The 16,514-nt window shown below is 51.7% G+C and overlaps 1 protein-coding gene across 2 annotated transcripts in view; it reads left to right on the top strand.

The window, feature by feature from the left end:
• The window catches only part of ZHX2 (zinc fingers and homeoboxes 2), a 172,975-nt gene that overhangs the window by 49,314 nt on the left and 107,147 nt on the right, over positions 1–16,514 (top strand). For both annotated transcript variants that reach the window (XM_049700531.1, XM_049700532.1), the window contains exon 2: positions 2,554–2,690. The gene's annotated coding sequence lies outside the window, so the exon portion shown is untranslated. The remainder of the gene's footprint in view (positions 1–2,553; positions 2,691–16,514) is intronic.

Raw genomic sequence — 16,514 nt, forward strand, 5'->3', positions numbered from 1 at the left:
TAGAAGTTAGATGTCAAAGCAGGAAACTATCATATACACTCGTTTCTTTTTTTCTTTGTTTGTTTTCCTTCCTCTTTTAATCTCCTTGCATGAGAACATCAGCTATGCTGTCAGTGGAACCGTCAGTGTTCTGCCCGCCAGATACTGTATTGCTAGCAGGAAACGGAAAGCTGCAGGGGTATAAGGACGAGACCTGATGCTCCTAATTCCCCTCACCCGTCGTCCCCTCCTCCGTGAGTCCATCTAAACACTTCTTGAACTTGTTTATAGTTTTAGCTGCTACAGCCTCTCGGGCCCAAGGAGTTCCCTGTGTTTTCCACCCTCGGTGTGAAGTGGCAGAGGCCTGCGCAACGGGTATCCTTAGATGACCTCCTTTAGACTCCAAGGGTCCTCCCTGGTTTTGCATTTCTAGGACTGAGCAAACAAAAGAAGAACGGTGACTAGACATTCACAATTAGCCAAGCACACGAAGAGACAGCATCGATTTTGTAGACTTGTTGAACTTGGTGCTGGAGGAGAGCTCAGAAATTGTTTAGGCCAGTGTTTTCCTAAAAGTCCACATAATGGGAGTCAGTATTCCAGAAACCAGTGGACGTTGTACAGTACCCAGGATACAGTGGCACTGGCTGCCTAAAAATATTGTGGTGTGGTAGGGGGTTTGGGGGTTGTTTTGTTTTCGCTCTGGGCTGGAAGTGGGTGACAATGGTTACTTTGGGGATCTTTTGGTTTGGTTTTTTTTTGCGGTACGCGGGCCTCTCACTGTTGTGGCCTCTCCCGTTGCGGAGCACAGGCTCCGGACGCGCAGGCTCAGCGGCCATGGCTCACGGGCCCAGCCGCTCCACGACATGTGGGCTGTTCCCGGACTGGGGCACGAACCCACGTCCCCTGCATCGGCAGGCGGACTCTCAACCACTGCACCACCAGGGAAGCCCGGTTACTTTGTTTTGATCAGAAACTTTGGCACTTACACAAATGCTTCGCTGTTTTGTTAATGGAGAAACTAATTACTGTATGAGAGACAAAATCTTTTAAAATTGGGGGTGAAAGAAGGTGGACATTGCTGGGACTCAGCTAACCTGGGCCCACCTGCGAGGTGGTGAAGGCAGGAATATCCTGGCATAACTGATGGATGAGAAAATGGACTGGAGAGCAGCTGCCTGACCCCAGCTAAGCAGGCTGGTGCGTGGGGGCAGTGGCCGAGAATCCAGGGTGTCTACCCTGAAGGCCTGGGCTGCCTCCAGGACACCCGATCTGCCTATTTAAACCAAGTCTCTGAGTTGTGTTTCCTGTACTGCGAATAATTCAGCAGACTTTGAATTTTTGCTCCAAATGTGATCTTTCTTTCCAGACTTAGTCCTGGGTCTAGAACATGATTATTGTAATTGCCTTTCTAGATCCTCCCATATTTCCCAGCTGTGGAATACTGACTCGCAGATTCAGAAGATTCCAGTAGGAAAGTAGGTGGGCTCTGGAATCCGACAGCCTGGGTTCAAATCCTGCCTCCCCCACCCACCAGACCACGATCCCAGGTGTAACTTCTCTGAGTATCAGTTTTCCCAACTGTAAAATGGGAATAACGATAGTATCCGCCGTAAGGGTCATTGCGAGGATTGAACAGCGTAATGAATGAAAAGTGCTTGCCCGGTTCCTGGTGCCCAGGACACACTCAGGAAAGATGAGCTGTCACCCTCAACACCATCATTGTTATTATCAGTTTTCCATGGAAAGACCACAGCCATGACCCAGAGCCAGCTTTGAACCTGTTTTGCTTGGCTGGACCAGGGGCATTCACTCTGCTAGCTGTGTTCTTTGCTTTATCCTCCAGGGGAAAACGAGCCACCAGTTCCTTATTCACCTGGTACCCATTTTAAAGGCCCTGAGAACTGACGTGGTATGATCAAGGCCACACTGCTCCTAGGGGCAGTGGGAGAAATGTCCCGTCTCTAGAGCTCTTCACTCTGCAGTGCCCTGTTCCCTCTGGACACCTCCTTGGATCCTCCAGACCAGAAGAGGGAGAAACAGGAGAAACAAATGACCAGATCCTCGGGAGCCCTAGCTTGGATCGCTGTTTCCTGTGCGCCTGCCCCTTGCTTAGCGTCTTCCCTTATTCTGTAGATCTCGGTGCCGCTTTGCGTGGAGCTGATGCTTCCTGTTTCACTTTCCTTCCCTCCTGACCGTGAAGGAACCGCCAACCCCACCTGAGAGCCTTGGTCCCTGGGGTGGATGATAGACACGCTGGGGGCCTGTAGGAGGGCCAGGAGTCGGCTGATGGCTTCTGGCTGGTTTGAAGCCCTTGTCCCCACTATGCTTGCCCCAGTGGGGCATTACAGGAATTCTGTGAGGCACGGGCCCCCCTGAAAAGGCCCTTCCAGGCCTCTAAGGCCCCTCTGACCAGAAGCCTCCCTACCTGCATCAGCCACTTCCGGAGCGCACCTTTGAGATGTAGACATGCTGGGGCCACAGAGCTGAACGAGCTTTACTTCCTGCCTTCCCGGGTGGGGAAAGTCAGGCCCAGACTGTGAGCCTAATGACCGGGCATTCTTGTACCCACAGGGTTTTGGGGGCCGGTGTTCCAGGCAGAGCGGCGCCCGAGCAGAGGCACTGAAGCGTGACCTTGCACTCGGCGTGGAGCTGAGCGCTTCCTTGTTCTCCAGTTGCCTTGAGTGTGTTTCTTCTGCCTCGGCTAGATGGTAAGTGCTTCTAGGCAAGAGGTCATAGTGAGCCCTGCTCCTTCTTCTCTAGCCCCTGTGCTTGTGGGGGTGATGGACAGCTTGGAAATCACCTTCGCCTGAGTCATCGGCTGCTGACCTGCTCGGCAGCTTTGTGACATCAGATTTTATCCCCATTTTACAGATATGGCAACTGAGGCCTTGAGAGGGTGACTTGATGGCTCAGCTGCTCAGTGACTGAGGCTAGATTTGCACTCAGGTCTGAGGTCTGACTCCAACTCCTCCCTAGATCTCACCCTCACGGTCAACACTGAGGGAATGCGCGTGGATTCAGTGCTCAGCGCAGAGAGAGATGCTGAGAGGGAGGGAACACGTGAGCGTGAGCTTGTGGGGCTCGGTGGAAAGGGCGCTGGCTCTGGAAGGGAGACCCCTGGCTCCAGTCCCAGCTCTTCCAAGCATGAGCTGCATGGACTTAGAATAGTCGCTTCTCTTTGGAGCTCAGTTTCCCTGGATGGAAAATGAGAAGATGGTAGGAGATTCCATCTCATAATCTATAGAACTATGAGAACTTTGGTCTTCAGTGTGTCTTACATCTCAGCACCCCCAGCTCTGCCAGGCCTGCCCTCCCAGTCCCTTCCCAGGAACCCCCATCCCTGGGTCTCTCCCAGCCTCTGTGCTCCCCTCTCCCCAACAAACCCAACCTCTAGCTCAGTGGACTCCCCTGAGGAGCCTGTTAAAATGCTGACTCCCAGGCAGCTTCCCAGAACCTGATGACTCTGAGTCCCTGGGAGATGGGCCCAGGGACCTGCCTTTCTCCTCTAAACACTCCCAGGAAATTCTGCTCATCAGCCAGACTTGGCAGTCATTGCTGAGCTCAATAGTTCTCCAGCTTTGGCAGGCGTCAGAGTCACGGGGCGGGGGTGCGAAATGACTGGGCACCACCCCCAGAATTTCTGATTCAGTAGTTCAGAGGGGGGTCCACAAATGCGCACTTCAAACGAATTCCCAGGTGATGCAGGGAACCACACTTGGAGAACCACTGCCCTAGCTCATTTCCCGAGCCAGCCAGCAAAGGCATCTTTACTCGTGGGCGACGGCCGGGGCGGAGCAGTCCTGTCAGCACATGAACTTTTAACAGAGACCTTCGAAATTATTGAGATATTATAATAACAGCTACCATTTAGTATGATACACGCTACATGCCAGGCCCTGTGCTAGAAGTCTACAATCCATGTCTCTCATTATTATATAGGGTTTGCAGATTCAAAAACAAAGGATGAGATTAAGTGATCGTCTGAGATTGCACTTGCTACAAATACCACGAGGACTTTCTAGAGGGAAGCTTGGGCTATTTCCTTTACCCCACGAGGCCTGTCTTTGTCTCCGCCTGGAGTGTCAGGAGAGTTTCCAGCCAGGTTCAGAGAGGGGTCACCACCCAGGTTGGGGGTGGGATTTGGGGTTGGAGGAGGCTTTCATTAGTTCCCCACAAATTGTGCCCTGCCGGCGGTGGCCCTTGGTTCACACCCGCGGGACAGCCTGCTTGCTGCGCGTCTCGTTTCACCCACTTTGAAGGGACCCCTCGTGTAAGCGGGGACCGTTGCAGCTCTTGAAGGCTGAGCTCCTGGGGTGAAAACGGTGGTCTGCTGCTGGATCCCAGCCTACTGGGGTTCTGCGTGGGTTCTGGCCTGGCCAATGTTCTGTTTGCCTGTAAGCGCCCTGGAATAGTAGAACTGTTGGTACCGGATCCCAGGGAACAGATAGACGTGGAAAAGGTTGAGTCGTGAGTTCAACTCTCCCAGCTGGTGCGTCTTAGTGGGGGAGCTTCTTTCCCTCTAACATGTGAAAATTGGCCTGTTGTTTAATAGGAAGCTCATTGATTTGTGCAAACATATAAAACACAGAGTAACTAGGAAATACAAGTGGCCATGAGGGCTTTTTCCACACTTAGCTCTTTAATCTTACCATTCGCCAACACAGACACACACACACACACACAGCACAGATCATGCTTGTGTGTGTGTTGTTTTGTCTTGTTTTCAGTTATTTTTATGTCTGGCAGGGATCTCAAGTTTTTCAAGCCATCCATACCTTTTGGGCGGCATCTCCTACTTCTACCTGTTCTCTTCCCTCTGCAAAGAAAAGGAAGGAAGGGAGAGAGGGAGGGAGGGAGGGAGGGAGGAGGGAATAAACGAAGGAACTGCCCTCAAACACTGATCCATTGGCGTGGCCAGAGCCCCCCACACAGTGGCTTCGGCGTGCTATCCTTTCTGTTTTAAGAGGACAGACACGCATAGGTCCTGCACAAGCTCTGTCCGCACCCTTGAAGGCAGCTTGGTGGAGTCTACTGACATTGGAATTGGCGTCGAAAGTCAATAGCTCTGGTCCAGGATCTTTCACTCAACCATGGCACCTTCCCCCAGCCTCCCATGGCCAGTCTGACTTACCCGTCTCCTCAGGGAGGTGGTGATAGCAAAAGAGATCGTGGGGGCTTCCCTGGTGGCGCAGTGGTTGGGAGTCCGCCTGCCGATGCAGGGGACGCGGGTTCGTGCCCCGGTCCGGGAAGATCCCACGTGCCACGGAGCGGCTGGGCCCGTGAGCCGTGGCCGCTGAGGCTGTGCTCCGCAACGGGAGAGGCCACAGGGGTGAAAGGCCCGCGTACTGCAAAAGAAAAAAAAAAAAGAGATCATGGATCTGAGAGCATCCCTCCAGTCTGAGAGCTGGATGAAATTCTAGGAATCTAGATGTTTCGCTTTACTGATGAGAAACCCGAGGCCCAGAGGGAGGAGGTAACTTGCATGAAGTTGCACAGCGAGTTTTGGGGCACTAGAGAACTGACAGTAGAAGGAGGGTATTGCCCTGGTGGTCCTGTTGCTATTTCCATGTGGGTGATTGTTTGGCAAACAGTGAGTGAAGTGACAGGAGAACTTCTCTGGGAATCTCTCTGGCCAGAGCGCCTTCTCTGCCTCTCTGTCTGTCTCTCAGACACACACAGACACATGCATGCACACACACATTTCTTGGTGTAAATAACAAAAAGGCAGTGACTACCCTTCACAGGAGAGACTTATACTCTTTTTCACTGATTATGGGGAAACCTGTTGGGCATCGTCTAACTTTGCAAGATAGAACGAAAGTCTCGGAGGAGTGAAGCTTGAAGTTAAGGAGAGTCTACTGCCCCAAATCCCTTGCATCCATAGGGCTTGGTGGCCTTGTACTTGCCTAAACCCCCATCTCCCAATTATCCCTCTTCCCCTTTCACAGATAGACACATTCCTGGTTCTCCTGCCTGCAACACACATAGGGTAGAACAAAAGAACATGGGCTATTAAAATAGAGGATTGGACATTTCTCATTAGCGGTGTGCCCTTAGGTAAGTTACTTAACCTCTCTGAGCTTCACCTTCCTCGTCTGGACAATTATAACACCTCTTAATGTTGCTGTCAGGATTAACGAAGGTAAAGCATTAAAAGTGTTTAATACAGGGACTGGTACAAAGTAGGGGCTTAATAAACATTATCTGCTGCTACTGAAAATGTTGGAGAGATGTTGAAGATCACATTCTTGCATCATTTTCGTGAGAGAATGAACTGGTTCATCATTTAAATGAGATCTCTCTCTAGGCCTCTGGCAATCTGACTGCATAGTTAAAACTTTGATTTTCTGCCCTGGGAAGGACAAATATTGTCGAGGTTTTAAGCACACCGTAGCTGGGCTGTTATCTTTGGAATACCAAGATGCTGGCATGGTAGTTTTCAGTACTACCTTGTGCATATAAATATCCTTATATCTGAAAAGGATATAAAATTGCAAACAATGAAAGATATTAATGAACTGGAAACCATGAAAACAGGAGTCAAAACACAAAAGCCCAATTATAATGGAATAGAGGTTACACTGTACAGCATTTTCTGGTTTACAGAGCAGTTTTAGGTATTCCCCACTCCTAGTGGCCTCACAACCGTCCTGGAAGGTAAGTATGATTCTGCCCATTCCTCGGGGGAGAGAAGACAGTTTCACGCTGATGCTGAGTGGGAAAGACAGTCAGGAACCGCGTCCCACTGGGCCTTGTAGGATTTGGTAAAGAAATTTGGATTGCTCTCAGTTCAGTGTGCTTAAGCAGGAAAGTACTGCAATCTTATGTACATTTTTAGAAGATCTCTTGGTAGAGAAGGGAGAGAGCAAAAGTGGAACCAAGGAGGCCACTTGGGAGGTGGCTTTGGACGTTCAGGCAAGAAATGATAACAGCGCTCACGGAGATAAAGAGAAGGTGGGTCAGAGAGTGGAGGTCACAAGATGGCCTTAGGGTAGGTTGGCCGTGGATGTTGATGAAGAGGGAGAACCAAGGATGGCTTCCAGCTTCCCAGTGGGTTGATGGGCGGTGGACGGTGGGTACGTCTGCGGAGGAACAGGTTTCAGAGGTGGTGGGGGGAGGGGCGAATCAGGGGCTCTACTTGCATTTGTTTTTGGAAGGAGGGTATCTTATTCCAAACACTGGGCCTTCTGATGGCAGAGAGCAGGTCGTATTCACTTGCTCCTGGGCATTGAATAAATGCTTTATGTGAGCTGGGTGCACTCAGGTCCACCCCCGGGCAGCCGGTCTGTGAAAAATGCCGCCGATGGCAAGGTGCTGTGTTCCTTCTGCCGCCAAGGAACCAGAAAGCCATTAATGACCTCTTCTGAGAACGTTGTGGCCCGTACAAGAAACAAACAAAAACCCCCATGTCCTGCCTTCTCGTGTTTCAGGCTTTGGGTAACTTTTTCTTTTGCCAGTCTCCACGGGATCTTTCCTCTGCTAATGTTTGAAAGTGATGCTTTTTTTTTTTTAATGTTGTACTCAGGCCTTAAATAACCTTTACCCTGAGGTAGATGAAGGCTAGTAAAATGCTAATAACATCGACAACAATAATGAGCTTTGGTGGAGTGTCATTTAATTAAAAGACCTCTTTTATATGCATTATTTGATTTTAGCCTTCCACAGTCTCTGAGGTGAGATAAACAGCGTGTTAAGCTCTGAGAGCCGGAGGCCTACAGTAGCCAAGAGCGTGTAAAAGTGACGTAACTATGGAATGGCTAGATTAAGAGTTGAGGTCCTTGGAACGGGGCTGGCCGGTGAACAGTAGCTACTGTTGTTTGTATGGTTAGTTTCTAGATAGAGAAACTGAGGCACAGTGAAACTGCGTCGTACACTCTCAGCAGTGGAATCAACTCCGAGCTGTGTAGGATGCGCGGTATTTCTGGATGCCACGCTCAGAAGGGATCCAAAGTGAGCCGGGAAGGCTGCTGCCGGGCCTGGATCCCTTTGAAATTCTCCTCCCCCATCTCCCCCTTCTCTCCCTTGCAAGTCCCCATCCCCTGTGAGGTAGGTTGAACACACCATCCAGGACCGCTCGGAGCCTGTCCCCTCCCTGCCTCCTGCCCCGGTGCCCCCTGCCGCTCATCACGCGGGCCTCTCACTGTTGTGGCCCCTCCCGTTGCGGAGCACAGACTCCGGACGCGCAGGCTCAGCGGCCATGGCTCACGGGCCCAGCCGCTCCGCGGCATGTGGGATCTCCCCAGACCGGGGCACGAACCCGCGTCCCCTGCATCAGCAGGCGGACTCTCAACCACTGCGCCACCAGGGAAGCCCGGCCACATTCTTTGAAGTGGGGTCCAGACCCCGCCTCCACCTCCTCCTTCCCTGACCCCCGGCCTCACGGCACCCTTCTCCAGCCATCCCGGGCCCCACCCCTACCATCGCAGGTGACTCCGCAGGTGTGAGTCTTGGCTCCCGCATTGGGTAGAGGGAGACAGAGGCCTTGCCCTGTACCTTGTGACTCTCCAGCTGCCATGTGCCTGGCCAGGGCCACGCCCAGAGCAGGTGCCATGACATTATACAACTGACTTTTAGAAAACAATAAAAATAATCATGCCCAGCGCCCACCTATGCAAAGGGGTGGTGCGGTCACCCAGGTCGCCCCTTTGGGAAGTTTACCCCTTATTCCCAAGGTGGCGCCCTGGCTCGGAACCTCCGAGACCCCCAAGAACATTCAAGAACGTCCCCCAACACCGCACTGTTCTTGGTGTTGGCAAATCTCTGCCCTTTGAGGGTGGCTTCACGGCTCACATCTGTGGAACCAGGACTGACGCCCTTTAGAAATACAGTTGTCGGGGAAGGGTGGTCTGAATCAGGGGCGATTAAACGATAATGGGCCCAGTTTTACGCGTTGCCTCGTAACCTGACTCTGAAGACAGCTCCAGAGGAGGGCTTCCACACGTGTCTTGGGCATCGTGGAGATGAACGTGCAGGCTCTGCCACGGGGACCTCGTTGAGACAGTGGTTCGCTTTGGGCAGGGTCAGTTCTGTGACTGTGTTTAAAATGTGTCCTCAAAGAGGAATGAACGAGTGAGTGTGTGTTTGATCGGAAGAACACGTGTGTTGTTGTGCTTGTGTACGTGTGTGCCTTAGGGGAGAGAGCAGGGGCCTGCTGAGCCCCCTGGGCCCCCGGAGGCCAGCCAGCCCCGGGGGAGACAGCCCTGGGTTTTTTTTGGTTTTTGGTTTTTGGTTTTTTTTACATCTTTATTGGAGTATAATTACTTTACAATGGTGTGCTAGTTTCTGCTTTATAACAAAGTGAATCAGTTATACATATACATATGTTCCCATATCCCCTCCCTCTTGCATCTCCCTCCCTCCCACCCTCCCTATCCCACCCCTCTAGGTGGTCACAAAGCACCGGGCTGATCTCCCTGTGCTATGCGGCAGCCATTGCACTCATGCCTTTGCCACTCGCCTCCCTTTCCCCCAGCCCCCAAATTTGTTCCAGCCCGCTGGCTCCCTCCAGCGACCTGAACGTAATGATTGTATTCTTCATAAATAGAACACCTCCCCCTGCCCCCGATTCCCACCCCAACCCCGAAACTAACTACCCTCCTCTCATTAGGTGCTCTAAGGACGCGGTTCTGTGTGGGAAGAGGCCTGGGCCCTCTTCACAGGCCCTGTTTGTTGCAGGTCCCACTGTCTATCTCTCTTAAAATGATGAAGCTTTGACAAGGCAGGAGGCGCGGGGGGCGGGGGCGGTGGGGAGCGGAAAGGGAGGGAGGATGTTTTCCCTGGATTCCCAATATTTGGGTTTTGTCCGGTAAAATATTTTCCTGGGCATCAGTGGGAGAGGAAGTGGACAATCACTGTTTCTTCAGAGACTGATTTTAGCTGCTGGCAGAGGTTCAGGGGCAGCCGGTGTGCCCTGCCCCAGCAGCCCTCCCTTTTCAGTCCTCGTGTCCCTGGTAGGGAGGTAGCCGAGAGGTTTTCAGTGTCAGTATCACAGAAAGAGGAGGCAGTTTTGAAATCCAGATCATATGCCGTTCCTGAGTGACTGCTGTGAATCCTGGTGCCACTGAAATCTGTTGACTGAGGCCGCCAGCCCGCCAGGGTGTCCCTGGGGTCACTTGTACATGGACCCAGCAGCTGTAAACTGGAATCACCAGATTGGACGGGATTCCCGGCAAAGCCCTGGATGCATGGGGTGGCTGCCAAGAAGCATTAGAGGGTCTGGACAAGAGCCTTTCTGGATTTTTCAAAGTGGAGAGGTGGGGATCGAGAGTGGGAAAGGCATCCGGCCTCCCTGCTAGAGACTCAAGGGAGCCTGGTACTGCCTTTCACCAGCTGTGTTCCTCGGTGTGGCCTTGAGGCTCTGACCTCCATTTCCTCCTTGGAGACACAGGGTGAACAATACTCACCTACCGAGTGAGCCGCTCTGGAGGCAAACGTTGCCAGCTGGGCTACTTGCTTGCTGTGTGACTTTGAGCAAGTTACGTTAATATCTCTGTGCCTGGATTTCCTTGTTATGTTGGTTTCCTGTGATTGCTATAACAGAGGACCACAAACGTGATGACTTAAAACAACAAAAATTTGATCTCTCACAGTGCTGGAGGCCAGAGGTGCAAAATCAAGAGTGAGCAGGACGCTGCTGTCTCCAAAGGCTAGGAGAAAACCCTTCCTGGCTTCTTCCAGCTTCTAGAAGTTGTTGGTGTTCCTTGTGGCTGCCTCACTCCCAACTCCACCTCTGCCTTCACATCACCTTCTCTTCTGTCTGTGGGTTTCTTCTCCAGGTGTTTCTTATTAGGATACTTGCCATTGAATCCAGGGCCCATTTGGATAAGCCAGGGTGATCTCATCTTGAGATCCTGTACTTAGTTACACCTAGGAAGACTCTTTTCAAATAAGGTCACATTCGCAGATTCTGGGGACTAGGACATAGACATATCATTTGCGGCGGAGGGGGCACAATTCAACCCACTACACTGGTTTATTAAATGAGGATGATAATGGAGATCCCGTTATGGAGACTACACAAGTTTATCCGTCTAAAGTCCTTTGAGCCGTGCCTATCACACAGCAAACACTCAGTGTTTGCTTTTGTCATAATCCTCAGCAAGCCATCATTTCATAATCACCATCATCATCACCACCATCACCATTGCCACCACCATCACCGCCATCACCATCACCACCATCACCACCCCCATTGCCACCATCACCATCACCACCATTACCATCACCACCACTGTCACAACTGTCACCTTCACCATCACCACCATCACCATCACCATTACCATTATCACCACCATCACCATCATCATCACCACCATCACCATCGCCATCACCATCACCACCATCACCATCACCACCATCACCATCATCACCACCCCCATCGCCACCACCACCATCACCACCGTCACCATCATCACTATCACCATTACCATTATCACCACCATCACCATCATCATCGCCACCATTACCATCACCACCACTGTCACAACTGTCACCATCACCATCATCACCACCATCACCATCATCACCACCATCACCATCATCACCATCACCATCACCATCACCATCACCATCACCATCATCCCTAGCATTTGTGAAGAGGCTTCCCAAACTGAACACGTCTAAAACTAACTCTTGACTCATTCTTCAACCTCTCGGTAAATAGTTACCTCTGTGTACTCCATCCTTTAAATAATCCTGGTTTCCTCTTTTTCTCTCACACCTCATTCCATCTATAAGTCCTGTCTATTCTGCCTTCAAAATATATCCCCAGTGTGACCACCATCTTTCAGTACCACCACGTTGCACCCCTCCAGGGGACGCTCTTCCCATTTTGGTGGCTGTGAGGGGCACCTCTGGAGTCTTATATTCAGCACCGTGGTGCTGCTTCCTGCCACCTGCACCCCCGTCCCCCGGTTCAAGCCCCCTCGTCTCTCACGTGGGTCACTGCAGTCACCGGTGGCTGTCCTCTCAGCTCGTCCCGTAGCTGCCGCCCCTCCGTCACTTCATGCACGCACCCCCGACCGTCTCCTCAAAACACAGGTCAGATTGTCACTCGCCTGCTCCAAACCCTCCAGTGGTTCCCCCGTCTCACTCAGAGCAGAAGCCAAAGGCCTTATGGTAACCCCCAGGCCCACGTGATCACCTTCCTCTCTGCCACCAGCCTTGAACAAAACACCCCCCCACACACACACACTTGCATTTGTGCTTGCTACTTTCTAAGCCTAGAACACTCTTTTCCCAGCTATCTTTGTGGTTTTCTGCCTCATTTCATTCAGTCTGTGCTTAAAAGACACGCTGTCACGGAGGCCTTCCCTGCCCACCGCAGGGTCATAGCTCAGCCGGCATCCCCACAGATCTCCATCCTCTCGACCTGTCTTTTTCAAAGCACAGCTTGCTACCCGGCGCCGGATGTTTATGCGCTTGTGGCATTGCGTGCTTTCCCCGTCACACTCGAGTCTGTGGAGGGAGAAACTGTGTTTCGATGGCTGCTGGGTCCTCAGCCCCAAGCACGTGTTAAGCACATGAGAAGCGCTTTCTGGACAAGGGAGTGATTACGAGCCGGGCTCTGGCTCTGCACACATCCTCCTGGTCTCCCAACAACCAGTGATGTCAGTGTTGTCACACCCTTATTTTGTCCGGGGCACAGAGACAGTAAATGAATGTCCTGGGCTACCCGACGAGGGAAAGGCAGCAGCAGGATCTGAACCAGCTCGTCTCCTGCCAGAACCCACTTTCCGAATCACCATCTGTCACGAGACAGAAACGAGAGACTGTGGTGACAGACCTTTGGAAACGGAAACGCACGACATGAATGTACCAGGACGACAATAGCCGAGCCCAGCACGTCTAAGCTGATTGCTCCCAATTTGCTCTGGGTCTCCTTCCTGTTTAATTCTTTAAATTGTGAGAGCTCTTTCTGCTGCCTCCCCTGATGGTACAACGTGAGGGGGTAAGAAGGGTGTCCATGAGGCACTGTTGCTCTATTCAGTTACTGTCAGACTTCAGTGGCCCGGAATGTTCTGGAAATGGGGCATGCAGGCTGCGTGAATGTGCCCTTTATTCCAAAAACAAGTCAGTCCATTTTCCGCCTTTAGTAAACATGGTGTGTTGATAAGAATCAAATATTTCAGTGTGGGACCATGCAAAGATGCACTCTCAGCTCTACCACTGAGATAACCTGTGCCCTTAAATAGTAACAGTACCCCTTATTCCCTGAGTCTTACCAGGTGTTAGAGACATTCCAAGTGCTTTATGCATATTAACTCATTTAGCTCCCCAACCAATCATGGGAACAAGTACTCTTATTAACTCCAGTAATCCTAGTCACAGAAACACAGAGATGTCGAATAACTTGACCAAAATCATACAGCTCACGATCGGCAGAGCCGGGATGGGAACGCGGGCCGTATGTCTCCTGAGGATGGGTTTTAACCAGCTCTCTTTTGTGACTCTCAGCTTCATCTGTAAATTGTGGGGAATGCATTCAATCATATTTTCAGCTTGAAAAAACTATGCTTGTAAGGCTGAGAACTTGGTAGTACTTTTGAGTCATTGGTATGAGTGCAAGAAGTATAGGTGACTGGGATGCAGCAGGATTAAGGCTATCACAGGAAGGTCCACGATCCAGGCTTCATTTCCATCAGGTTCTCTCTTGTGTCTTGCTGTCCTGTCATTTGCTACTTTTCTTGCCTTGATTGTTTGCAGAAATAAGAGCCCACAGGTGCTCATCTGCCCCCAGACATCTTTCCTCTCTGTGGGATAAAAAAATATCTATGAAACCCATGTGGTCCTCTGGTGTTGATTAACTTTAAAAGCACTCTCACATCTCTGTTCTCACTTGATTCACGTAGAGACCCTGTGTGGACGGGCAGGGAGAGTCCCATTTTACAGACGAGGAAATAGAGGTGGAGAAGGCTGATCTTAAGGTTGCATTTATCTCCTCCTGTCTCCTATGAGTATTTCCTGGGTCCTTCCTCAGGGTTTTTCTTACTTTACTGTAATAATCTTAGCAAACAGAGTCTTCGATTGCTCCCAGCCACCTCCTACACTGTTGTCACCACTAGATTAGTAATGAATTCCTGTCAGAACGGTGGCCATCTTTTACTGAGTACCTTTGATGTGCCAGGAACTGTGCTAGGGGCTTTTCACGTTTTATGTCCTTCTAATCCCCACAATACCCTGTTGAGATATATAGCATTATGACTCCCATTTCACAGATGAGGTGCCTGAGACCACACAGCCCCAGGGCGACATGTGCATATAGTCACACAACGAGGAGGTGGTAAACCCAGGTTCTGCACACGTTGACACAGATTGTCCGGTGACCCCTCCCTGGTTGAAGCCTACCGGGACTGCTGGTCATGACTCCTGGACAGGACAATGTCCAAACTCCTTGTCGTGGTGTGCAGGGCCTCCCTGTGCCCACGGCACCTACCCTCCAGCCCACGTCCTAGCCCCTCCACCTTCACTCTCAGCCACACTCAACTACCAGCTGCTCCCTGCTCAGGCCATGCCCTTGCTCTGGACCTCGCCTCTCTGCTGCCCTCCTTGGAAGGCACACTCCTTCCCCTTCTGGCTGGTGATTTCCCATCCATCCTCCACGCACCAGGCCAAAGCCACCTTCTCTCTGCAGCCTCCTCTGACCCACCATCTCCCATGCCCTTCTCCCTGTCCAGCGTCACTCTGCCCCAGGGCACCCTGAACCACACCCCATTGCGGCACAGCTCACCCGGTGTCACTGGCACCTAACACAGCCCTCAGATAGAGGGACAAAGGACAGCAGGGAGCAGTGTGGCTTGTGGAAGCACCGGACAATGTGTGCCCCGCCTAAGAGCATTCTGCTTCCTTGTGGGTTTTTTAAAACACACGCCAGCCCAACAAAACAACTTTGTGGCTGGTGTGTGAACCATGGGCCACCAGTCTGAGACGCTTGGGAGCTCCTCGGGATTCGTGTGCTTCTCTCCATTGTCACTACTTAAATGAGGGAGGGAGAGAAGGAGGGGAGGAACGAAGGAAGAATTTACCTTCCTAGACCTGGCAATTTGGCTTCCGTAAAACATGGTGTATTAATTAGTCTGCTCAAGCTGCCATAACAAAATACCATAGATTGGGTGGCTTAAACGGCAGAAATTTGTTTTCTTACAGTTTCTGGAGGCTGGAAGTCCAAGGTCAAGGTTCCAGCCAATTCTGTTTCTGGTGATGACTCTCTTCCTCACTTGCAAATGGCCGCCTTCTTGCTGTGTCCTCACATGGCCTTTCCTTGGTGTGTGCACTCGGAGAGAACAAGCTCTCTGCTGTCTCTTCTTATAAGGACACTAATTATATGGGGTCAGGGCCCCATTGTTATGACCTCATTTAACCTCCCTTAGAGGTCCCACCTCCAAATACAGTCACACTGGGGGTAAGGCTCCAACATACAAATTTGGGGAGTGGAGGACGAACATTCAGTCCATAACACATGGCATTCCAGATCATTCAATCCACAAGTCTTTCCTGTGTCCTCACTATGGGGATTCTGAAAACATTGAAGGCAAACAGCAGAGTCCAGTGGTCAAAAGCACGAGCTTTCATATCAGGCAAATTCAAGTTTGATACTTAGCTCTACCGCTTACTGACCAGGTGACCTTAGACAACCTACCCAACTTCTCTGAGCCTTGCACTCCTCACACCAACCACCCAGGGTTTGTATGAGGGTTAAGCAAGATGCAGGCACGTCCACCACGCCCAGCAGCATTCATGACCGCCCTGGAGAGACAGTTACTGAGCACATCCTCCACGCCAGGCTCTCTGCTGGGTGCTGGGGAGCCGGTGGTGAGTAGGACAGAGCAGATCCCTTGTTCTCATTCTTCCTTGAAGAGCCGGATAATAAACAAGGAATTATGTGATCAGGTAGCAAACACGTCCGGCATTTGAGAATGGGACACGGGCCGTAAGGAAGGAAAAAGCAGCAGGGGAGGAAAGGCCTCACTGGGGAGGTGACTTTGACAAGAAGCTGAGGGCCATTCAAAGACTTGGGGCAGAGTATTCCAGGCGGGGGAGTAGCAATCACGAAGGCCTGAAGGTGGGCACGCTCAGTGCCCGCGGTATTCATCCTGATAGCTGTGGTCCTATTGCACGTGGTCCCACCCTCAGAGGCCACCACCCTGGGGGGACACAGGACCTCTGCCCAGCCCTCCAGGGAGCAGGGCCTAGACGAACCCGGCTTTCAGAGGGGAGCAGCGCCTTGAGGGCTGGAGTGCTGGGAAATGGACAAGCAGCGGAGGAAGAGGATGTGGCGTTTGGGGGGGGCGGTGAGAAACGAGCATCCCGGGGGAGAGGGGAGTTTGGTCGAAAAGCCTGGTGTCTGAGGGACCCTGGGAGACTGCCCAGGCCTGAGCCGATTCTGTGAGCAATGCCAGGCCGGGAGCCCAAGGCACCACGTGGATGACCTCAGCGTGATCTGATAAGGGCAGCAGCCCTCACTGTCACAGCGGGGTGGGCGGGTTTCCCCACTCAAGAGGCAGGGCCCCGGGCAGAAATCCAGCACTGTGAGT

Source organism: Orcinus orca, chromosome 17, assembly GCF_937001465.1.
Source record: "Orcinus orca chromosome 17, mOrcOrc1.1, whole genome shotgun sequence".
Taxonomy (NCBI): domain Eukaryota; kingdom Metazoa; phylum Chordata; class Mammalia; order Artiodactyla; family Delphinidae; genus Orcinus; species Orcinus orca.